Source organism: Furipterus horrens, unplaced genomic scaffold (assembly GCF_987537825.1).
Source record: "Furipterus horrens unplaced genomic scaffold, mFurHor1.1.pri manual_scaffold_8, whole genome shotgun sequence".
NCBI lineage: Eukaryota > Metazoa > Chordata > Mammalia > Chiroptera > Furipteridae > Furipterus > Furipterus horrens.
Window position 1 is genome coordinate 84255568 of NW_028327178.1, and position 25871 is coordinate 84281438.

The 25871-nt window shown below is 41.1% G+C and overlaps 1 non-coding gene across 1 annotated transcript; it reads left to right on the forward strand.

Annotated features, from left to right (window-relative positions):
* The first annotated feature begins 14372 nt into the window (after window positions 1–14372).
* LOC150003249 (small nucleolar RNA SNORA25) lies at window positions 14373–14495 on the forward strand. The gene has a single exon (XR_016512883.1). It is a non-coding gene; the product is annotated as a small nucleolar RNA SNORA25 (small nucleolar RNA).
* Window positions 14496–25871: the final 11376 nt, after the last annotated feature.

A 25871-nucleotide genomic window follows, 5' to 3' on the forward strand; every position in this document is an offset into this window, starting at 1 on the left:
ATAGAACAGTTTCAACAATGCAGAAGAGTTCTGTTGAACAGCCCCAGTCTGAGAGAACCGTATATCAATGCGAAGCTAGGATTACGTGAACCAAAAGTAAAGTGATACTCGAAGTATTAAAATACTGCCACATTCCAGGTGAGGAAGTTGGGAGGGAAGGAAGGAATGAGAGAAGATGACAAACGTCAGAAAGAAGACAGAATGTGGCATTTGCTTCCATTACAGGCGAGAAGACTGGGGCAGGTGACAAACATGATTTAGAATGTGTTCAGAGGGGGAAAGGGCCGAAAGTGGGACTGAGGCATTTCAATGAGGGACCAAGGAATGCAAGGTTTAAGCTCTGGCATGAGGGGGAGGGGGTTTCTTCAAGCAGGAAGATAATCCACATGATGGGTGTCCTTTTGACACAGTTGCCGCAGATCAGTTAAGTGTCATATTTCTTCATAAGTTATAAATTCTGTGAATACTACGTGATGAAGGGCACATTTTAATTTCAACTCCTATAAAATCCAGAAAAAAACATTAATAACAGTGCTGAAAGAAGTTTTTCTCACAGAACACTGATGGAAGGTCTATTTTGATGACGTATTTTATTTTTATTTAAATTCCAGGTATTTTTTCCCACCCACCTTGATATAACCAATGTGCTCTCATAGTAAGATGAAGAGGTCATGGAATATCCCAGAAACAGTTTTAGAGTTCAAATTAGAGTGTTTCAGGAAAGAAAAAAAAAAAAAGTTTTTAAATCTGGTACCACAGCTCACTGAATGCAATTCATGACTGTACTAGATATGAAGAATTGAGCTAATTCAGTAAAACCGTTTTATCAACTATAAGTTAACATGTTTCTAAGTCATTTAATAATGGAGTCCCTATTTTCTACCCCAATAGTGTTACCAAACAGTGAGAGTTGGGGTCCCGCTGCCCACTGCCATTCTCTAGACAAAATTCCAGGGGCAAAGCTTTGGTGATAGAGGAAAGGAGTCTTTCTTCAAAAGCAGTTACTTAAGCCTATCAAGTCACAGTTTTAATTACTTAAGCCTATCAATTAAGCTAAACTCTAATACATGAGTTCTCCTATCATTTCCCCTGTTACTTTCTGTAGGGTCAGTTTATAAACTATAACAACATAATACACTAATACTACACAGTTCTGGAAGAAAGGCAGGCTTCCGCCTCAGCCTGTTCCCTCTAGAACACCCAAAGAATAAACCTCCCACCCTCTGCCAGGCCAGCCTGATCCTAGGCTGTGCCCAGATTTCCTTTCCATACAAGATACTGTCCACTGGAAAATGCAGGCAGCTGCAGCACCAGCCTCCAGGCATCCTCGAGAAAGAGAGCCTGAGAGCAACCTTGAGAGCTACAGCCAGAGCCAGAGCCAGAGCCAGAGCCTGAGAGACAGCCAGCTCAGGAGCCAGAAAAGCTCGTGAGCCAAAAAGCTCTTTTTATTTCCACTGGCTCTAGAGGCATCCAGCTTCTCAGCCAATCTTGTCCTAGACTGCTTTCCATTGCCTCGGCAAACTCCACCTACAGCCCCTCCTACTTCTCCCCAGTGATCTTAATTAAATCTCCCTGTATCAATAGTAATAAGTTCAATGGTTTCATCTCTGTCCTAGAAGAGATAATAAAAACAAAAGCAATAGTTAACATGAGTCCTTACTATGGATCACACTCATTTAACCCTCACAATAATCTTATGAGGTGGGCACTAAAACTATCCCCATTTTACAGAAGAAAATACCAATGTCATAACAGTCTAATAGGATCAGTATAATAGAAATCAATTTTCCATGCCTAAACTAATCAACAGAACAAGAATATATTTCATCAAATATTTAATTGAGCAACTAAAACTGAAGACAGCATAGAATTTCAGTGGAGAAAAAAAGTCACATGGTGCGGAGTGGCTGAGAAATAAACTTTATAGTAGTATTTTTTAAAGAAGACCTTTACTCATTTATGTATTTAAAAATCATTAACTTACTGTCTGGTGTGTATTCAGCACTGGGCTATAGGCTGGAGATAAAAGGCTGGAAAGGGAAAAAGGTAGAGGTGTGTCACGAAGGAGTCTCATCTACAGATACGTAGCATCCTCATTCTCTGTCTCTCTCCCTGTTTGTTTCCTCTCCTTCTTTCTGTCACTCTCTTGCTGTCTCTCGCTTTTATCTCTTATTCCTTATCCATACACTTGAGGTGGACTACAACTTTAATCAGATACTAGTGCAGCCATATTCTTCATTTGCCTAAGATAATTTCAATGTATGCCAACTGCCCAGGTAGCATTATGAAGAGTGCTTTCTTTTATTCTCAAAAGCACCTTGATTTGGATGATAAATAATATGATCACCCTAAAAATAATACCTGACTTTGTGGAAACTGAAACAAGGAACAGGAAGGCATGCATTCTTGTCAACACGCTTATAGCCGATCATTGCCTAGAAAAAGAAATGTTTAAAATTGTTTTGACTTTCTATTAAAGAAAAAGAATTTTAGTCCGGAACTGCTTTCCACCATGTGTCAGAGCAAGCAGTGCTTAGGGAGTAGGTGGCAGAATGAGAATTAGAAGAGGAGGGTCAATTTGGAAAACACAGCTTTCACAGGTGTCCTGTTCAAAACGTTTAGGTTCAAGTTCCCTAAATTTTCTCTGGAAAAACCTCATCCAAAGCCTTGATGACTCCAAGTAAGGCCCATCAGCCCAGCTCTCTCTCCATAAACTCTACTTCTGCATTTCCAACTGCCTATTAAAAATCTCTGTCCGCTGTCCAATGAATATTTCAAAGTAATCATACCCATACTGAATTCATTATGCTCTCCTCCATTTGCTCTTTCTCCCGTCGTTTCCATCTTAGAGCACCGCACATCTTCCCATCAGCATCATCCTTGACACCTGCCACTCCCTCACTTCCACATTTGAGGGACGACTAGGTTCTGTAATCTCACCTCTTTCATGGCTGCTTTTCCTTCCATGTTCTCATCTCTCAGACCCCGTAAAAACTCCCGTCTTAGGTTGGGTTTCTCTCAAAGCAGACTCTGAGAGCAGATTTAGGTGCAGGTGGTTTATTTGAGACCTGAACCTATGAGGAGTAGTGGGGAAGGAGAACAGCAAGTGACTGCCAAGGGCAATGGTGCTTTCTGCCATTGGTGCCCCTGAGAGGCTGCATGGAACACACCTCAGAAGAGTCCGCCTGGGGGTGAGGAAGCTAGTGTATTTGTCCACCAATTCCCATCCATCACTGTTGAAGATTGCTCCTGGGACATTATCTCTCTTGGCACCTTCAGGCTCTACACCCTGGCCAAACATCCTCCTTCTGCCAGAGAACATTTAGAAGAGGGTCACAGAAAGCTTTTGGTGTGTTCTGGAACTTTATTCGGTGACTTCTGAGTAGGCCAAGCATGCTTGTCTGCTGTACCCTCCCCTAAGGCCTACACTCTGGCAAGAGGATCCTAAGGTGTCTCTTTATCTCCTGTAATTGCACTTCCCCTTCATTTTCCACACAGCAGCCCAGGTGATAGTTCTGAACGTGACATGTGGATGTGATCATGCCTTACACAGCATGGAGTCCTTAAACGGCTCTTCGAGGACTTGGAAATACTTCCAGCTCTTTCACCTGGCTTCTGTCCAACTGTCTCTGGCCCTCCTATCACCTCTCTACCCTACATGATGCTCTTTGATTCCTCAAGACCTTATTTTCTCTGCCAAGAACCTCTGTTCTTCCCTCCCTGGCCCTCTCTTGCCTCTAACTTGATGTACACATGCTCATCACCTAAAAGTCTGGTTAAATATCACCTCTTCTTGCCGTGGCTGGTGTGGCTAAGTTGGTTGGTGTGTCATCCCATAACTGAAAGTCTGCAGGCCTGATTCCCAGTCAGGGCACATATCTCAGTTGTGGGTTCGATTCTAGGTCCAGGCTCATACAGGAGACAACCAGTTGATACCACTCTTTCGCTTCAGTGTTTCTCTCTCTCCTTCTCTCTCTGGAAGCAATTAAGAAGTGTCCCCGGATAAGGATTATATATATATATATATATTCACCTCCTCTACAAAGTCTTTCTGCGCCCCCTCGGGTAAGTTAATCCTGCCATGTTTTTTCGCCCCCGTATTAAAGAAAACCCCTTGAAGGTAGACACAGTATCTCAAGTGCCTTGCACAGCAGTTCCAATTAATTTTTGTGCCATGAACCCCTTTAGCAGTCTGGTGAAGCTTTATGCCCCTCCTCCAAGTAGTGTTTTAAATGCATAAAATAAAATGCATGGGATTGCAGAAGAAACAAACTACATTGAAATAAAATTATTAAAATATTTCCCAAAAATTGTGATGTCGCAATATATGCTTTTTTTTGTTAGTATATTAACCAAGTTACTATTTCTTCAAGTAGCTATAAGCACTAAGAATAATGTTAATAATCATAGTGTGATGTAAGAATATATCCTAATATCACCCCTACTGTGTTTTGTTGGCTTTGTAATAGAAAAAAAAAAAAAATGATGCAAAGTTTCCGGTAAAGGTTAGTGAGAATAAATGGGCAATTTTTCATTCTCAGTCCATGGCACCATGTATTATACCCACAGACCCCTTGAGGTTCTGTGGATCAAGGTTAAGAAGCACTAGCGCAGTGTGCCTGGCTTACAGAAAGTGTTCAAACATTTGCTGAATAAGCTGCTGCTTCTTCTGTGTGCTGAATGAGCTGCTCTGTGTATGAATGATCTTCCTCTTTCTCTACATTTCTATAATTTTATGTTTAAATCGTCCCCCAGATTTCACCAGCTTGTGGGCACAAATGCATTAAATTAATTGTAACATCTCACAGGCTAATTTCCAAGCCCCAGTGCAACCCAGAATATTGCAGGCTCCCTCGCAAGCTTTTCTCAGTCATTTCTGAGAGTCTCAAATTTGTTTCATGTGAATTCAGAAAGAGTCCTAACTTCTTCTTCCTTCCTGGCCACTTCTTGTTGATAAACATGGCTTGAGAAGCCCCTTGAGGGGTGTGACTTGTGGCTTCTGCTAACATTTACACTCATGCTAAAGGCAGTGCTGCCCGGTGCTTCACATCTTGCCAGCTGTTGGGCCATGGCCAGGCTGCTGTCTCTTTCATCTACTTGCAGGCCACATCCTCATTCATAGTGGAAAGAATGCCCCCTCCCCAACTCTGAGTCATGTTTTGGCATCTGATCATCAAATAAGTGTTGCTTGGTGCCCTTGTCTCAGTGTCTCCAGAAACCAGCCCTCTCATTTCAGTGCAGTGCTAGAAAATCTTCCACCTTCCTCACCAGACCCCCTCTCCACAGCCCACCCTGCTTTGTGCCCCTGCAGGTTAGCAGTATGGAGAGCAGAAACCAGCTTCCATACCCTCTGGCTTGCACGCCTTGGTCAACGGAACATGGAAGGGTAAGAAAGGCAGGCAGTTGCAGTATTTCTTCCCGCACCTCTCTTCTGTCAGTCTGTGGCTGGAATACGGTCTTCCACTCCAGGTTCCTGTCAGTCAGCTCTCTCGCACCACGTCAGCTCCTCTTCCCAGCAGCCGCCCTTCCACCTGGCCCCTTCAGTCTTCTGGGTGGCAATGGCTCCCTGCTACTGTGAGACTCAAGGGGCATCACCATCTTTTAAATCTGCACTTTTGTGCATAGTCCCTTCCCTCAACTCCCCTCACATACCCTCCACGTGAGTGTGTTATCTGTTCTCCCTGCCACCCTTTCCCGGATGGACAGAAGTGTGTCCTTCCCTCATGGGGCTCTGATGTCACCCACAGCTGCAGTTCTATCTGCACATCAGACATACACAGACGTGAGTCCCAGTGCAGACTCCCTGGCACTCAGCCGTGACACTCCCACAGAGAAATCATGTCACCGAGCACACCTGACTACCCTCCTTTCTGTCTGCTCTAACATCTCATTCATGTATCCATTCCTTCAACAAATGGTCCACATTTGGGTGTGTTTTAAGTAGCCTGAGCTCTTAACTATGAGGCAGCCTATACAGAGGCAGATTTAACGGCGGGCACACCGGGCGCGTGCCCTGGGCCCCGACTTCTGAAGGGCCCCACGAGTTTACAACTTGTGCGTAATTAAAATAGCACGTATGAAACCAAACTTGGTGTCATTAGAAAAAAGTGTAAAGTTGGGGTTTTGTGGGGCCCTTCAAAAGTCGGGGCCCAGGGCGCGCGCCCAGTGCGCCCGCCGTTAAATCCGCCTCTGCCTATAGATTATGGAATTTGGAGAAAGTTAGACCTTGTATGCCACTTACCAGGAGAGTAATCTTGAGCAATTGACTTAGCCTGTGCGCCACCTCAGTTTCCTCAACTGCGAAGAATGTTAGTTGTGGAATTAAGTGAGTTCAGATATGAAAAGTGCCAAGAACCATGTGTGGCACAAAGCAGATGTCATAGGTCAGATTTCTGAGGAAATCCACTCTAGGACAGAGATCTGTGTCAAGAAGTGATTGCAGTGTTCTCAGAATTAACACGCGTGAGGGAATGAGAGAAACAAGAGTGAACAGAGGGATAAATTGCAACAAAAGCCTCAGCCAACCCCAAGGGCATCTCTGAAACAGAAACAGCCCCTCTGAGTTGTCCCTTTTTTAGGCAATGGTGCTATATGTCGTACACTGATATTCCCCAGTCAATGATGTGGTCTTCCCCCGGAAAGGTTACATAACCTTGGGTATGAGACCTCCCTCCAGCTGAGAGATGTTGGCTAGTAACAGTCCCTGCAACTAGGGGAGCGAGTACCTCAGTCCTGGGCCGGGAATCCAGGCAGCACATCCCATAACCCTCTACACTGAGTATCTGTGAAGCATCTGCTGGGTGCCACCACCATGCCCCGTAATTTGTGTCTCTTAAGGAGTGTGAGGACACAGCTTTGGAGAGCACCAATATCAGCTGGGATAACTGGATAAAATGGCGTTTTACACAGTGATGTCTCAAAATTGATTTGCCAGGCTAGAGTTAAAATCCATGCTTCCTAGGGCAGAGTGGGGTGAGATAAGAAGAGAGAAGTGAGGACAATATCGCAGCTGGAAGAGTTCCAAGCTCCAGCTCCATGCTTGACTTTATTCTATGTGTGATTTGTATGAAGATTTGTCCTCAAAAGTGCACCTTCAGAGTGCACATATGTTACTAGGAGGGGAGGAAAGCCCCTCATCTTTCTTCAGGCTGTGGCTATTCAGGGGGATGCTAACAGGCCTGGACCACTTGGGCTGCATTAGCAGCAGTCTCTCTGCCCCTGTTAGTTCATCGGTACACCAGGGTGCAATCAAGCAGCAGGGGGGAGGGTCTGGGAGGACCAGGCATGGCATATGCAGGAAGCTTGAATAGAAGAGATTACAATATTAACTGTTCACGGTGTCTCTTGCCTCCAATCACCACAGCTCAGGGAGAACAACAGAATTCACAGACTCAGCGCCCTTCGGACCTTGCACATAAGCAATAGCCATACTCAAAGGCTACAATGTGAGACAGAGCCCTCAAGGAGTATTTCACAATTTCTGGCAGCCTGGATTCCTGTGGACAAGCCTTCCATTCAGGAGAGAGGCAGACCCATGGGAAGCAGCACCTGCCCAGGGAAGGGAAATGCTCAAGGAAGTTCCAAACAGAGAACACAGGTTCACAGCTGGTTTATTATATACACATGCTCTGTTCTCTTTCCAAACAAACAGCAGGATTGGGAATGACAATTCACCTCAAGGATTTTAAAACAAAAGCAATGGAAATGAAGTGTGGTTAATTCACCTAAAACTTTTAAACATAATCGGCATTGTAAATCCACATTATTTTTCCTTTAGGCTTTTTGTTTTAGTTCCTCCCCATTCAGGAACATCCCCCCTAACCCCAGCTCTACTTTTCTTGCACATTCTGCCCAAATTCTATGGTCTAGCTAAAAGTTCACCTCTAAATTTCTTCCAACTGCCCCTGCCCACACCTGCCTTTCCCATCTAAAATCTTTCATTAGGTTTGGACCATAGAGTGATCAGAGTCATCATTACAAACACAGCTAACATTTATTAAGTGCTAATTAAGTGTTAAATGCTTTACAAGGATTATCTCATTTAATCCTCAAAACAAATCTATGAGTGAGGTCATTTTATCAACCCCATATTACATATAAGGAAATTGAATTATTGGCCTCAGATCTTTTTCCTCTTTGTATCCACACGCATGGCCATATGAGTTCCTCCTGCTAGAGGAGTGGAGTATGTTTCTGGATCATTATCTTTAGGCTCAGTCATGTGACTTGACTTGGCCAATGGGATGTTCACAGGCATAAGTGAGCAGTCTTGAAGGGATTTGCACAGGGAGTTTTTTCTCTTATGCTTCCACCATTTCCATAAAATATATGCTAATCCAATGGGGATACCAAACACAGAAAGCAGACCTGAACCCAACTGCCAGCAAGTAACCCAGGCCAGACAGATCTTCAATTTGATGCACAGTTGCTGAGCCTAGATCATCTGACTCCTGATCACATGAGCAAGAATCAATGACAGTCATGCTGTCACTGAGTTGTTGGCACTAAGAGGTTAAGTTACTTGCCCAAGTTCTCACAGGTAGTGGTGGTGAGAAGAGTCCAACACAGACTGGTTTGAACTCAACTCTCACCTTTTTAACAACTGTGGCTTTCATCACCACCACCACCACCACTATATTCTTCATCATCCACATCCAATTTATTGAATGGTAACTATGTGCCGGACATCCAGAGAAATAAAATTCATGTGTTATCTTATAGAACCCATCAACAACCCTGTGGTGCTAGTACTATTACTGACCACAGTTTACAGGAGGTCCAGTGTGGTAAGTTGCTTGCCCAAGATCACACAGCTGATTGGAGACAGTTTGCCTCCATCTCAGATGTGCCTCATTTCATATCATAATGTTTCAAACTGCCACAAACCATTTCAATACACCTTTTGAGGGAAATTATAACCATCATTAGAGAAAAATGTTAATAATAAGTTATTCCAAGAACCTCTTCTTGCCCAATATTTTCCAAGAGGCTACCTCAAGCCCTATAATAACTGCTTTTAAAAAGTTTCTATCATGGGTTTGACTGGTTTTATGAATATTAACCTTACTTTTTAGATTATCTTGGAAATCTACTTTCAACTATTATTTTGGAAATGAGGAACCTGGAGCCTAGAGAAATAGGCTCCAATTACATGCAGCAAATCAACAGGATATCAAAGGCCATAATCCTGAATGCTCAACTTCAGCCTCTACTAGATGTTTCGTCAAAATTTCTATTTTTAGAATTACTTTCATTCTCATACTTAGAGGCATCTGAAGGCAGGACCAGCTTCATGGGTGTTGCAACCTGTGCAGACATATAAGGTTCCCATGCTTGGCCTCATGCTCTGTCACCACCTTTAAGTCCTAATAACCATTAATGAAAGGCCCTGCTACTACATTTTGCACTGAGTCCTACAAACTATATAGCCAATCTTGCAGAGGTGTCTAGTGTGCCCTTAGCTTTTGGGAGATTATTTAATATGCGCCAAGTTGCTTCTCAACTTTCCACTCTGCTGTCTATCACCTACAAGAGTCCACATGTCCAAGCTGCAGAATGTAAAGATAAGAATTGAAGCCTGGTCATGAGTCAAACAGATCCAATGACACCTCCGTTCAAGTCCACCCCCTCTAGCTCTGTGTTAAGGATGAAGCTAAAAGTAGAGAAAATGGTAGAAAGTCTGAGGAACAATGAGCCTACATACAGATTTTATTTTCCGCTCACTTGGATTAAGAACAAAATAAAGTGAACCTCAAAATGTTTGCAGTTGGGTTTTGTCCAAAAGCTGAAAGTGATCCTTCTTAATTTGGATAATGTCTTCTCCCATGCTCACATCATGCTTCACACAAGTCTTTCCTGCCATAAAGTCACTCAAAATTCTCAGCATCGCTGAATCAACTTACTTATATAAGAAGTCATTTGGAATGAATAACATTATTATGACCCTGAGGATAGCACAGAATAAGCATGCAATTATTTTGATAAGAATAAATCATGAATTTGCTCCACCTTCCTCTTCCTATAACTTCATAAATAACAAAATTAATACAGGGCCTTATAATAAAAATATCATATCTCCTAGGGCAAAGTAAGATTCATATAAAATATTAATCATAATATCATAGAGGTATGAGGAAACTTTTTTCTCCCCTCCCCAACCTTATTCTTATATGTGAAACACTAAGAAATGAAGAGATTAAGTCAACAGAAATACATGTTAGTTATGAAAAAAATAGTGACATTTTTACCCCATGAGATAGGAAAAGATTAAAACCTCTATAAAGGTGAACTAATAGGAAACTATAAATGAATTGTGTTGCCATATAGAGTCATCTAAAAGAGTTTTATTAAAAATGCCTCCAAAGTATATTACATTTTATATTATACCAGGTGGAGCTAGGATGAGGGAGGGAGTTTATAGAGGAACTGTTGAACACAATTTTATTAGAATGGTTGTTCCCTTGATTATAATAAGGAGAGAAATAGGGCTTATTGGTTTGGTTATTTGAAACATGCATATGCACACTTTCTCACACAACTCCAGCTTTGAGAAGGGTAAAAGTTCCTTCCTTCAGCTGAGAGTCAGCTTGAAAATGTTTTATTGCTATTACAGGAAACCTGATTTAAGTATCGTCTTTTATGAAATGCTCCTATTGTTAAGAAACATTCTTGGTTCCCTTTTCTGCTATTATTAGATGGTAAATAATGGTTAAACATAGGCATTGTACATAACACAGAGTAAAACCAATGTACAGCCCTCAAGAAGATTAAAATCAGAGGTAGATAAGACATTTTAAAATGTCAAGGTAATTTTCCAAATACAACATGGGAAGAGGGAGAAGAAAAACAGCATATTCTTTTATGTTTCATTCCTTAAGGGGGACATCTAAAACATGTATCGATTTAACATGGCTCGGAAATTAAAGTTATGATATCAATAATGTGTACCTAACCACATGTTAGAATGAAGAAAGACTGTATCATAGAATACAGGAGTCTTCCTTGTGCAAATCCCATTAGGACCAATAGGGAGTTATTCATGCATACAAATCCCTCTCGTCCTTCTCCTCTCTACCCCCAGACACAGACACTCTTGTTCTGAATGATCCGTGTATTTATCTATTTCACATAAATCAAGAATTTAATAAAAAAAATCTACCAACATGGCCATTTGAGACATGAATCATGAGTGCTGTATGTATAAATCATATTGACCTTAAAAGCATTTATGATATAGCCCCTTTCATGCAAACCGCCCAAATGTTTCAGAGAGCTAAATCATAGAGAAAAAGGAAAATGTAGTAAATAAAATGGAAAACCAATGGTTAACCAAACTAATGAATAAAATGTCTAGAATATTCTCATCTCTGAATGGATACCTTAGAAATTTTAAGTGGAACAGGATTTTCCCAGAGCCCATTACTACAGTAAGGCAACTGAATATGTTTGTAGTCAGGTATTTCTTTGAAAAATGCTTCTTGAAAAAAGTTAAAACTTCTAATAAGAAAAAAAGGACAGTGGATTCAGAAGAATATATCAGAAATAAAGAGTGTCAGTGAAGAAGGACAAAAATATTCATAGTTGATGTTACCAAAGTATTATGCAGAAATCTCATTGTTCCTACTCGCACTAACTCAAAATCTTCATTTTTTAAAATATGTTCTTTTCTCTGAGTAATTGTTTTTAATTTTTTCTCTTTGAAGCAAAGAAGGCAAATAAAGATACTTTTAAATTACTTACCATAAGTTTCAAACATGTCTCTTAACTTTGTAATCTCCTAAATTGCTGGTGATCTGAATATCTTGTTGGGTTATCATGAAGAAGACATTTTATCCCATTGAAGACAGTGATAGTCTTTCCCATCTTTTTCTCTTCAATGACATATATGCATGTATTTACATTTTGTATTTCCTCTCTGAAGCATTTAGCTATTTCCGAGCTGATTTTGTTTTTATTTATTTTGTGTTTCACTCACTAGATTGAGAGCTTCCTGAGCATAAGGACTTAATCTTTTATCATTATAGAATTATGGAACTTAATATCATTTCCAGCATCATACATGCTATAGGTATGGTAGGAAAGTAGGTAGGTAGATGGGTAGATAGATAGATAGATAGATAGATAGATAGATAGACAGATATTGAATAGATAGAATAATAAATTGGGTAGAATGAATCAATAGTTAGGCAGAAGATGCAATTGATCAAGGCCCATCTTTCTGGATGTACCTAGTTTAGCAAGCAGAACATGAGGTTTTTATTTCTTACTTTTTTCATTTTCTTTCTTTTTTTTTTTTTTTTCTATTTAAGAATAGTTGGTATCCAGTATTATATTAGTTACATTAGTTTCAGGTGTACCATAGAATTATTTAACATTTTTATACCTTACAATGTGATCACCTCACTAATTCTAATACTCATCTATCAACTTTTTTACAATATTACTGACTACATTTCCCTTCACCCTTTTTGCCCATCCCCTAACACCCTCCACCCCACCCCACCCCCTGGCAAACATTCCTTTGGTCTCTGTTGAAGATAAGGTTTTAATGTGCACTGTGCACAACCTTCCACAATCAGCCAGTTCAGGGGGTGACTCAGCTACAGCCTTAGCTATGTCCAATGACAGATCAGTGTGGAAGTACAAAGGCCCAGTCATCATAACCAACTTGAACCAATGCAGAAGGGTGGTTTTAGCCTCAGAGCTAATTTATAAGTTTTACCAAAGCTGCTAATGGGCCTAATCACAGCTCAACTCTTCCATGTACCCACTTCTACTCTGTAATAAATATCCTGCACACTAAACCAAAGATGCAAACCTGCAAAAAACAAACAAACAAACAAAAAACAAAAAAACAAGAAAGCTAAAAAGCAGAAACTCAGATATAAACATGACCCAGACTACTTCTTCTGGCCATGAAATCAAGCACCTTCACCTTCTAACTCTCAAACCAGCAGCCAGTCACAAGGACAAAGCAAGCATCCGAAGGGATATGACACAGCTGTGAATGTCAAGAAGGGAGATGGATTATGAGTAGACAAGGTGTGCTATAAAACCCAAGGCTGCCAGGTCTGAGGTCAGAGAGCGGGCCACTGGAGTAAATAACCAGCCTGCCTCATCCTGCCTGGGTGAGAGAATGTGCTGGAAGACCTTTGCTTCAACACAGTCGCCCACATCTGGCCTCATCAGAGAAACAGGGGCCTCATATGAGGGTCTTTTCAAATGCTGCACCTGCCCCAGTGTGTCCTCAGGCTCTCTTTCCAGTTCCCGGGGCCTCAGTTTACCCACCTGTACATATTTCCTGCATTACTTCAAAGAAGTGCTGGGAGACTTAATTAATGTTTGTCAAGCACATCTTATATGAAAGGAATCATGTGCAGTAAGTTCAAAGTAGTCGTGGCCCTGCTGTTTCTTTCATGTGTGCTTAGAAGATTTTTCAGCCTTGATAAGAACTAAAAAAAAAAAAAAAAAAAAAAAGCCACTTGCTCAAGTGCTTGGATTTGGGTCCTCACAGTGTGATGCTGTCAGCATTTCCTTGGATACCACAGGACAATGAATAAAAATCAGCCGAACACTTGCTTCCATGAATCACACTACCATTCTCTAAGAGGTCAAGGTCTTGAGAATCTTCTAATGACACCCTACTTTGTCACTGCTACCCTTGCCACACACCTGTGTATCACCAAGGGTTATCAGTAATTTCTACCACTTCATTTTTCCCTTCAGTCCTGTCCCTTTAAATTGCTGGGGGTGACTTCTTCAGGGCCTTATTATTTCTTCCATGGTCTTGAAGCCTCAGGTCTGGCAAATTTCAGGTGAGACAAACCCCCTCAATAATGAGAGAGCACTTCTTCATATACAGTCATACCTTGGTACTCGTCAGCTTCAGAACTCATCAAACCCTGTACTCTTCACAAAAAAATGTTTCAGCACTTGGCACTTGCTTGGGACTCATCACACTTGCTAGAACTTATGTAAGTCACAGCGCTGCCTCACAAGAGAAAATGTTTCATGGTTTGGTACTCATCGGTTTTGACAGTCACCACAAGTTCTGAAATGAATTAACGATGAGTACCAAGGTACCACTGTATTTGTTTATGTCCATTTCATGCTCAAGTCCATTATGGGATTCCCATTGCTTCAGTGTAAAATCCAACGTTTTGGGAAGACATTCAAGATATGTCATGATATGGTCACTGCCTGCATCTCCAATGTCATCTCCCATCACCAACCCCTCCAACACACACACAGCTCTTTTGTTAGCTCTCCAAGATTTTAAGGATATCACTATTATGGCTGTGGACACAATGCTTTAGCCCTCCTCCTTCTGCTAAATCTTGGTTTTCATTTTCTTCATCAAGACTTATCATCCCAGGTCATTTCAAAGAGAGCTTATGGGGCCCAAACCAGGAGCTCTTAATGCTGTGATCTAAGATTGAAGTTCTCCATAGGATGTCGTAGACACTCAATAGTGCTATGTAAAAAAAAAAAAAAAAAAAAAAAAAAAAAAAAAAAAAAAAAAAAGACTTATCATCCCTCTGACCCAAAATAGACCCCAACTTTCTTACCTATACCTACTTTTACCATATCTGGCTTGTAGAATAATCATATTCTTACCCACCTTGTCCACTAGCCTGTAAATTCCATAGGGAAAGGGAAGATATCTTTCATCTTTGTATCCCCAGTGTTCCTAGCAAACTAGAGATGCTTAATTCTAAATAAATTATTAAGCAGAAAGAGAGATGAGTTCAGGTTATTTCTAAAACCACTGGATTTCAAAAGCATCCTCATTTCTACCAAAAACAACCAAGTAAACCAAGCCAGGACTCTTCGATAACGGACAATTTCAAAACAGTTGAGATAGAACAGGATGCGAAATCTTATTATTTTCATGTAAAATCTCCTAAGACAAACTCTTACAAAATATCACCAAGTTTCCTGGATAGCATACAGGGATGGTAGGCAGGGAAATAAACTGGTTTGATCAAGGAGGGAATAACAACTGATTAATTAGTATGAAACTAAACTCAATATGGGGCCAATCAGTATGGGGCACTCATTCAGAATAAAAATGAGAAGGAATCAAATCTAGATAGAGCTATGCTCTAGGTCTTGAGTTCCCAAACCTGCTTGACCATTGGAATCACTTGGGAAGCAGTTAAAATATACAGATCCCAGGCTCCATCTGTTACCTAATTAATCAGAATTTCCAAAGACTGTCCCAAGAATTTGTATTATAAAAAGGGCTTGCAGTTGATTCTAAAGATGAGTCAGATTTAAGAATCACTGATCTATAATTCATTCATTCATTTGCAAATGTACTTAATCACTTTCTTTATCCAAACCTATTAATTTATTCAATGAAGGTTGATAATAAAAAGGAGTAAAGAAAGAATATAGAATGAGGTAGGATAGTTCCCTCACCCTCTTTCCTGATTCACTGTTTCGTCTAGGTCTGTTCAAGCTGCTCCTGGTTTTTATAAGGTTTTTTAAAAAGAAACTTTTCTCTATTTCTTTAAGCAGAGATACCTCAAAACCACACACTCTCCTTTCCTTTTCCAGGATTACCTTCCCTAAAAAGTGGTCTGAAAGTCACTGCACCTTTTCCAAGTGTCAGAATTCTTCACAGGCAAATATTTTAAAAATCTATGAGCAATTATAATCTCCTCTACTTTTCCTCCCCTTCCTTCCCTCGCCCCAGGCTGGCATTGAGGTTCTGCAGCCAGAGTGGTCCGAGGGAGGAGGATTATTAGTCCTGGCAGAGGAAGCCTGAAATTACGGGGAATAAATGAGCACTTAGCAGGCTGGTCCTGGAAGGGTGCCAACCCTAGCTTTAATCATTTAGATAGAAAATGAACTGGATGAGTCGTAAAGTGCATGGGAGGTACGACCTGAAGGAAGGGAAGCAGGAGTGAGGAGGAAGAAGACTTTTTCAATAATTAGGGAACCTAATAGGGCAATGTCTAGTTAACAAAACCTGTACCAGGTATGGTTTCCACTCCTGACTTTTTATGGAGATGTCTTTCTTCCCACCAAGAAGGAAAGTATTCCATAGGTATTCCAACACAGGTTTATTATGTATTTGAGCACGTAAACTCTTGTTCTCTAGTTTGAAACATGTCAAAGAGCGAGGAAGGTAGCACCAGAAGCAGGAATTATGAAATCATGAACTTGTACCATGGGAGGCACCCTGTTGAACAACCAGTCCACTGCCCACTTTGCGGTTGAGTTTCTGGCTTCCTTTTAAATGAGAGATGTACAACATAAGAGTATCTTTAAATGGGCATCAAATAGCTCAGGTGAAACAATCTTTTTTATTTTCATGAGAATAATCTGGCCTAACCTTAGACTTTTCTAAGGGAGGAAGTTTGCTGTTTAATCCACAGAATTCACTCAATTTCAGCAGGGATAAGAGATCCAGAGAGATTCAATAACACCCAAATCCATATGGTCATTTGGAAATGATCCTCATACAAAACTTAAATATCAAGATTCCTCATTTAGTGGAAGGTGGTGCCTGCTCATCTTGCTATATGAGTGCACGGGCAAGGAAACATAAGTAGCTGAAACTCGTGCATAATTGGGGTTGGAGATTTCACTTGAACTTAAACCTTTTGGTGTTAAGAATTAGCTCATCAACATGCAGCGTCTGAGCATCAAGTATCTGAGTTATCGAATGGGCCTATAAAACCCATGTAAAAGGGCTCTCAAGATGCTGTGGGCATGAACACACAAAATAGCTCATAGAGAACAATGTTTTACAAGGAAAGGAATCAGAACTATGTGGGTTGCATTTTCCAGGTATAATGCTACCTCCAGGTCCCCTACCACACACAATCCTAGCAGGAGAGGTTACTGGGGGAGAAAAAGACTGAAAAAGATTTTCTGGGTACAGTGAGCTCAGGTTTTCTTTGAGTCCCAAATGTTTGTAGAAAAAAAAAAAAAAGAAAGAAACATTAGATAATATCAAAACATGTTAATTATGACTTTGCTTTAAATAAAAACATGCATTTTTAAATTTAGCCATGTGATTTCCAAAAGTACCTCTGTGATCACTAATCCTGGTTGACTGACTCCAGTGAAGTTAGCAACCAAATGACGAGTTTACATGGATTATCTCAGCACTCGGTTGTTTAGTCATTGCTTTTTAACTTCATATATGTGCATATGAGTCTTAGAAATAAATGAATCTAAGAAAGAACTACATCTCATTAGTGCCTGTAATGTGCCAACTCCGCAACAGAGATTTCCCAAGAAATAAGATTCAATTTTGTAACCATCCCTTTAAGTCATATGGCTCAGTAGTCACTCCATAGGATTCTGAATTATTCTCTCCTGATTTGCTCTGAGATTCTCCGCTCATGGCTGTCTGCCTCAGTTTCCTAATATGTACAGTGTGGATAGTAATAAGACTTACTTCTCGGGATATAATGAGGATTAAATATGTTAGTACAAGTGAAAATGCTCAGGATAATTGTCTGGCACAAAGTAAGGACTTCATACTTAATAAGTTAAGATCTTTATAGTCCTTTCGTAGTTAAGGAAATTGAAGCTCAGATAACTTGCTCAAGACTTTAGTAAGTGGCAAATCCCTTTGTAAGGCTGGAGATTGCTGGTGGAGGGGGTCTCTCTCTTTCAATTATATTTAAATCTGTAAGAAATTATATAGTTAATCACATCATAGAAAATATGAAAATACATAAAAATTATCCTACTGTAACCTTAGCTAAAATTGGCAGTATCCCTTCCTCCCTTCTCCCATACATCATTTTACAAAGCTGTAAACTCAATATGCAAACAATCTTGTGTTTGACATTTTATGTAGCCTTATATCATGATCACTTTTTGCACTATATCCATAGCTGTCATTTTTCAAGGCTGCACATTTTTCTGTCTGGGGATTACACCATGGTGGGCATAATCATTTTAAAGGTAAGTGCACTATTGCCCCCACCCCCAGCCCCAGCACTCCCTATTTAATGACCAGGTCATAGAAAAGGAAAGTGAAATTTGCCTTGGCCGATACTTGAACTATTTGTCAGAAGCCAAATTGAAACCCTGTTCCCCGACCTTGCTAGTTCTCTTAGCTCCACCCTTAAAATGTGCAGTAAGACATCCATCCCCTGTGCGCCTCACCAGGTCCATACAAATGCCACATAAGATAAAGCATGCACAAAAAACTTGAAGGGTGCCACTGGTGTCTTTTTATTGGGGGGGTGGTGGCTGTTTTTCCTATGCTGGTGTTCTCATGATGCAAACAAAAATTTAAACAGTGGTTAATGCTGGTGTGCTATGCAGCAGGCAATGTAGAAGTGGCACTGCCCATTCAGAATCCAGAATATTCCTTCACCAGGCACTTGGGTTGTCTTATTACAGCAAATGAGCTGAAGCTCTGAGCAATCATGTGAACCATCAAAAAATATATATCAGTAGCTGTTCTTGGGTCTTGGGCTTGCACTTCTGCAACTTTTTAGCAGCGTTCTGAAGCAGCCTTCCAATACCCTCAGGGAGGAATGAGGAAGGACACACAACTCAAGGCAGTTGCCTGTTACTAACATCTGCATCTCTGTCAACTACCTGGCTCCATGCTTGCTCCACATCCCCCATTTTCCCACTACAGCTACTCTTCCCACTGGAGTTCTAGCCACGTTGTGCCCCATTGGGCTGGCCCTGGCCGTGGACTTCCCTGTGGGGACAGAGAAGAGCTTTTGCACTTCCTTTGCCCTGTCACGAAGGAGCACACTGGCTATACACTCAGCTGTCTCTGGCACAAGCACCTACTTCCAGTCTAGACGGCAGCCTAAGAGAGGGGCTAATGCTAGGTTTCACCAGACTGCGCCTCGCATTTGTCATGGCTCTGCCCACGGTGATTCCTTTGATCTTGATCCTAGCAAACCACAGCCATTGACAAAGGTAGAATGGATTCCTGCTTCTGAAAAGCTTTGATGGAAATTCCCTTGACTCTCAATTCCCTCCCTCTCTCCTTTCTGCTCCTTCAGATTTACCTCCAACGTTTAGCCCTAAATCCAGCTGTAAACTCAGCATTAGAGAGGCTACCAAGTCAGCGTGAGTCACTTGCAACCCTGTTGAGGATAGCTGGGGTCAGAGCTGACCCATTTGGGGAAGTACATGTTCATCTTTACTTAGCCAGGCATCCTAATCATAGATTCCAGACTCAGCATTCCTCAGCTAATTTACTCTGGGAACTGGCTGGGTAGTGATCTGATCCTCAGAGGGGCAATCATTACTAAAGGGCAGATTGTTCGAAAAGTTTGCAATTAAAAATAACAACAAATACATGCAGGCTCTTTGTGGTTATGGTGAAAGAATGTGCCCTGTATCGTATGCAGGCCACTGTCATCTCAAGGTTCTCCTCTGAAAAACAAGACTGATCCCCTGGGCTTTTTGCAATGCTGGATTCTTTCTGTCTCCTGTGTGAAGAAAGAAACTAACTTGAAATGAGTTAACTTGGTTCACAGGCTTCAGGTTAGGGCTGCTGGCTCCACAAAGTAAGTGTGGCCAAATTTATGAAAATCATAGCATTTTGAAGGTGATGTCTAACCCTCTCAGTTTATAAACGAGAGTACTGAAATCCAACAAAGGCAAAAGCTTGTTGAAGGTGCATCTGAGTTAGCAACAGAGCTGATCCTGAACTTAGGTCTTTTGATTCCCAAAGCAGTGGTCATGTCCCAAGCCTAAGAGTCAATCCAGTGGGCAGTGTTTCCTGAGGCAGAGTGGGCCAGACCTACTGATAAGCTTCTTCAACCTGGATTTGTGAAATGCCCATTTCAGTTCATGCCTAGAGCTTTGTGGTCCATTTTTCAATGCCCTCTCCCTACGGTCAGCCTGAATCCAGCACACCTAGAAATGAAGTTCTTTCATTTCTACATGGTATTTACTAACATTTTAACAGAGGGCCAGTCTTTTTAGATGGAGATTTCAAGTTTCTCAAGACCAAGATAACAAATAAACATACACACTCAAATCCTTTCCCTTACAACACCTCACAAACACAGTCAATACCACGTGCCTTCCACCCTTCCCCAGAGAATAAGTATGCTATTTTAATAGCCTCATGTAAGAAAAAAATGAAGACATTATCATTTCCCTTTTTGAACATTTTTTTTTCCCTGGAGAGGACAGTACAGGAGGGAGACAGAGAGAGAGAGAGAGAGAGAGAGAGAGAAGCTTATAACTTGTTTAGGGATCAAAATGCTAATCCACTTTCTGGAGAAGGAAGTTGGGGGATGCTGGCAGGCAGCTGGCTTTCTGTGAAGGGAGAAGGTGGCAGGATGAACTGCCATTTCACAGAAGGTGCCCCAGGGGTCTCCGCACAGGAGAGCATGCAATGCAGCATTGGATAGGTGCCTGCCTGGCTCTTGCTCCCACTGGCCAGGGCAATTGTCAGCGCTGCTCTACTTGGCTCCCTTGGACAACAAGTTGGGAGCCAGCTGCTTTCTGCACTTGGCTCTGAAATCAACAGCTCTCTCTGCTCCATTTGACTGAGGTAATCCCAGTAGAGAGCAGGCTAAGGTACCTGAGGTACTGGCTAAACCCTTCATGCCTCAGAGTAAGAGCTTAGTGAGGAAACAAGCAGGCAGCTGAAACTGGAGGGTCCCTTGGGTAGGAAAGAAAGAAAAGAAGATGATCTCATCACTTAATAATTTTAAGAAATGATCTCTGTGCCTAACAAAGAGAAGCATCTTCATACTAGTGGTGCTATGGGCAAGGATCCTTTCTCTCTAGCTCACATTATGTAGTTTCTAAATCAACACTGGAAGAAGGTTTGTCTGCCAGACTCTGGTATCAACACTGCGCCCTGCAAGACCACCAATTTCACCTTGATCAGTATCCATGGTCCTCTAGCGTGCCATTAGGCTTATTAGTTGTTCCCATTTTCCTGGATATCCTTCCTTCTCAATGTTTATACTCTTGAATTACTGATTACTGTTGCCTTTCCCTAATTCCTCCACTGTAATCAGATGCTCCTGGAGGCCAATATTGCTGCAGGGCAAGGGGGAGGGCAGTGGGTCCTGGTTCTTTCCCCTCACACACTGAACACCTTTGGTCAAGAGACCATGACCCAAACTAGAATGTCAGTCAGTATAAGAGAACTAGTCCTCTACTCTTGGAAAGCTCAGCTTAGAGATTTCTAGTGCCAGCATTACTTCCTAATCAGAAAGGACTAGTCAAAGAACATGTATGAATGATTCATGGACATAAATAACAGTGTGGAGATTGACTGTGGGAGTGGGGGGTGGGCTGGGTGGAAGAGAGTAAAGGGGGAAAAATTGGGACAACTGTAGTAGAATAACAATTAAAAAGAAAAAGAATGGCCACGTTGCAAATTCCTTTTGTATTTTATATAGCATATGCACTTCTGAACTTCATCCACTCAAGGCCCTGGAATTTTCTCTTTTAAAAGAGTTACAGTAAATGAACTCATAAAAATGACACTAATTTTCTTGATTTCTTGAAAGCTCAGCAATCAGAAAGCTTCTTTTTAGTCTCAGAAAATTTTCTTAAAAAACAAAGAAAACTCACTCTCAAGAATAAACCTGGACCACGCCTCCCCCCACCCCCACCCCCCCCGGCTGAGTAGGGTACTCTATGCTATTTGCCTTATGTCCCATCAAGCATGGTTTAGGAAACTAATTGGTCTTAGCATCTCCCTCTTTCAAACACGTCTTCCTTTCATGCCTCTCCCTTTAGATTTTTTTTATTTCACAGAATGTGAAATAAAATATACTTCTTCTCTAAGCTTTAAAAAAAAAAAAATCTGCCTGTGACCAAATGCAAAATAAGCATCTTATCAGGTTCTTTATTTTTCATTCAAAGTTTTCTCCTCATTTACCACCCTTACTCGGTGTTATTCTTTCTGTTCTCTATTCGACACGCTTCTCACCCAGCCAGGTCTTGCTTCTAAATCACCCCCTTTTAAAAGTCTCATCCCACAGAAATGTTCAACTTAGTATTTTGTGGTTGAAATGATCCAAGAGAGTCAGAGAAGTGAAATGACTTGCCCAAGGTCACACCACTAATTAGTGGCAGAGTTAAGACAAAACTGAAGCCTCTGGAAATCTGCTTGACTCAGTCCTTCTGCCCTCATACTCCTTCACCAGCTTGTTAGATTTCACCCTGATCCAGTCACGTGACTCCTCTGGATATCCCGACTTCTTCTATGAAATAAGTGGGTTGCCCTAGTAATTTCTAATGTTGCCTTCCAGGTCCATCTTTCTGTAAGGGGTGGAAGTGGTTAAAATCACTGACCCTGGCCAAACCATTCAGGTTTTACACCATCAGAGGTAAACCTCTTTTGACAATACTCAAGTATCCAGGTAACTTTCTATTAAACTGCTTCCCTCTGCACATACTTCTGTCTCCATCCCTGGCCAAAACCCAGGCACACAGAAGTGGCAAACTGCTTAGAGGAAGGCCTTCCAAAGATTTTGGAAGTTTCAAGAAAGGCTTTTGTGGTATTTCTGGCCCAGCCAGAATAGGAAGTACCGGATCGCTCACGAGGAAACTCATTCTTGAACAATTTCCAACAAAACCCCACTCCACCTCCAAGCCTCCTTGCACCACAGATTTCCTCCCCTTCCTCAAACATGGGCTTCTGCAGAGTCAAAGCTTTTGATAGTTCAGATAAGGTTCAAACAAGCTGTTGAACTCCTGAGGGCTAGAAGTGAACCTAGCATTTTGGTCTTTGCTTGTCCCCGGTAATAAGTATACCAGGCTATCGCTGTCAAGGTGGTTTGGGTCACATAGTGAAAATCGACATAATTGAAAGCATTAAGCAACAAACAATTACATATAATGGTACAGAATGACTACTTACGAGACCTTACATGATTCTGACCAAGTCGGTCTGTGGTAATAACAGGAGGCATGCAATTGTATCACAGTTTTTTGAGAAATAAATGTCTTTTTTTATTTGTTAGGAAAAAAAAAAAGAAGAAGAATCTCAAAGATGGGGACAAGGAAAACAAGCTTAACACTTAGGAACCCAATGGACTTCAAATTAACCCGCAAAGGAAAAGAGCATTCTAGTCGTTTTTCTAGGTGGGGAAAGAACAGCTTTAATAAATTTCAAAGGGATGATGCATCCTAGGTTATTCTTTAAAATGTTTCCTTTAGAAGACAAACTTCATTATCCTTTAGTTGTTTCCAATAATCAGAACTTTGGAGCTGATTTTGAAATACTTATTTTTCTCATGAACTTGGAGAAATAGGGGAAGCAATTAGATCTTGTGATTTTTAAGGCTGTACTGAGGATAAGGTAAGAAAATATCATAAATTTTATTTCATGCTTTCTTGCCAATTGACAGAAATGTGCAGTCCATATGAATTCATATAACAAGGGTGGAATGTTGGAAAAACCAATAAAGATTTTGTGGTCTGACCTATAATAAATGTAGTTTGATTTAGAGTCTGTTTTTCACAACATGGCAAAATGAATCATAAAATAATGGGCCCTGAAACTCCTGCATTTTTTAACAATAGCCTGGGGACAGTTTACGGTGTAATGAATTGTAATTAACCCACCTTCAAAATCTTTTATGAGTATTTTGCCAATTAGCTCCGCATGCTTGCTAATGACTCATGGCTAGTGCATGTCTTTACAGAACCAGATTTTACAGCACACATCGCCCTGTTAACTCAGCACAAGTGTGCAGCATGGTAAGGATGACACAGGTAGATTGGAACACCCTCAATAGCAACCCCACTTTGCCAAACCAATGGACTCGACCATCATTCCTCCAAGCCTAAGATAACCATAATGGCTTGTGGTATCAGAGGTCTTTGGTTTCTGATGGATTGCAAGGAATGCTTCAGTCTCTGTAGAAACATCTGTTGTTACTTAGCACTAACATATATAATGTTACTAATTGTGGAGCCATCTTTGTTTTCTTTACTTAGCACTCTGGTTAGCATTATTTTATCTTCGTGGTTCATGGCTTTCTGCCATTGATAACATAAATCCACTCTAGAGAAAATAAAACAACTACCAAGCTATCTCCTTACACCGCTTTGCTTTGAAATCAAAGGGACAATGTGCAGCCAAACTTGCTTCCTAGGATCCTACTTCTGACCTTGCTATGTCAAGAGTTGCCCTTTCCTTGCAAAAACTGGTGCTTCCACTGGTCCATGAGCTGGCCAAAGGGACCATAGCAAGGCAGGGGTCTGGCTTTAACTTCCATGCACTGAGAAAGCCAACTGTAGGCAAGTTTAAACTTGTCCAACTCTTCATTTTTCAGAGGCCAAGCCAACAAATTTTAAAGCCATCTTAAGAAAGCTAACCAAAGGTGACAATGGAGTTACTACATAATTTCCTCAACTATGTATAAAGAATGTTAAGGATCTATAATATCACATTTATTTTTCTGCCAGCAAGACCATATGCCAGAATGAGGACATAGAGGTTAATAATGTACAATAATATTGTACTTGGGGGAATCTAAACTACTTAGGAATGATTTCATCATGATACTGGTAGAAGTGAACAGTAGCTTTTAAGCTCACACCTTTGAGGCAATGGTGATTCTAGAATAGAAGAGGATTCTTGGTAATTGGAAAAAGCTTCTCAGAAGAAGAACTAAGACAAAGGAAGAGTTTCCTTGAAGGATCTCTGTGAGTGAGTATTGCCTTAGTAAAAACCTGAGTGGAAACTCCCCTCCCCAAACAGGAGCAGGGGATAGAATAAGAGGGGAAAAATCTCATTACAATACTTGGATCCTTTGGAACTGCCAGGTGTGAACCTAGCAAGAAATTTCTTCTCTGAGAAATTTAAGAGCTATTCTTCTACTTCCCATTCACCTTCTAGCCCAGCTCCCTCATCCAAATTAAAGAACCAAATAATGAGAACATGACTTCTCTCTTGCCAAGACTAACTAAATAAAAGTGACTGTAGTTCCAGGCAGTATAACATTTAATGAACCCCCATCATACACAGAGAAGTAAATTGGGGGCTTAGGTAACTCCTTCCTTGGCTTTGGTTCTCATACAGTTGATGGGGGCAACGCCCAAGCTTCAGAGAACCAAGGCATTAGGAATTGACTGAAGGCCAGTGGCCAGTGCCTGCAGTGTCTCTATCCTTAGCCTGATCTATGGCTACTCTAGTGTCTCTTAACCTTCCTCATTCACCAAATGAGACTGGACATATTAAGAAGACAAGTAGTTGTCTCTCCAACAACTTAGGAGTAATGAACTGATTCAAATGTGGTTATGGTTCTTGAGAATTTTTAATTAAAAACACATAAATGGTTATCAGCTAATGCTGAACCATGTGGGTATTTGAAGGAAGAGAAAACCAACTAAAAGAAATAAGAAAGAAGACAGCTGGAGAGAGATACCTGATATAATGAAAGAGATATTGACTCTTAATGGCTGTCCAGCTCTCTATTTTAGTTTCCAACAAACTCAGCTGGGCTTTCTGCCTCTGTGTAAGTTAGTGTACATTCCATTTCTTGGAAATAAAGCAGTTGCTCCTGGGACACCAATATTTAAGGAAAAGGCTCTGGAGTCAGACAGGCTGGGTCTGAATCTCACCTCTGTCACGCTGTAGTTCTATAGACTTGGACAATCTATGGCCTGGTTTCCTTCTCCACAATATGGGGCATTGACTGTTCCTTAGGCACATGGCTATAAGGACTACTCCATGGAAAGCAGAGTGTTTATAGTAAGTAAATGCTAGATAAAGGTTTGTTCACTGTTGTTGTTGCTTTTTAATAATTTACTTATTTATTTGTTTGTTTATTTATTTATTTTTAGAGAGAGAGGAAAGGAGAAAGAGAGGGAGAGAAACATCACTGTGTGGTTGCCTCTCACTTGCACCCCAACTGGGGACTTGATGTGCAACCTAGTCATGTGCC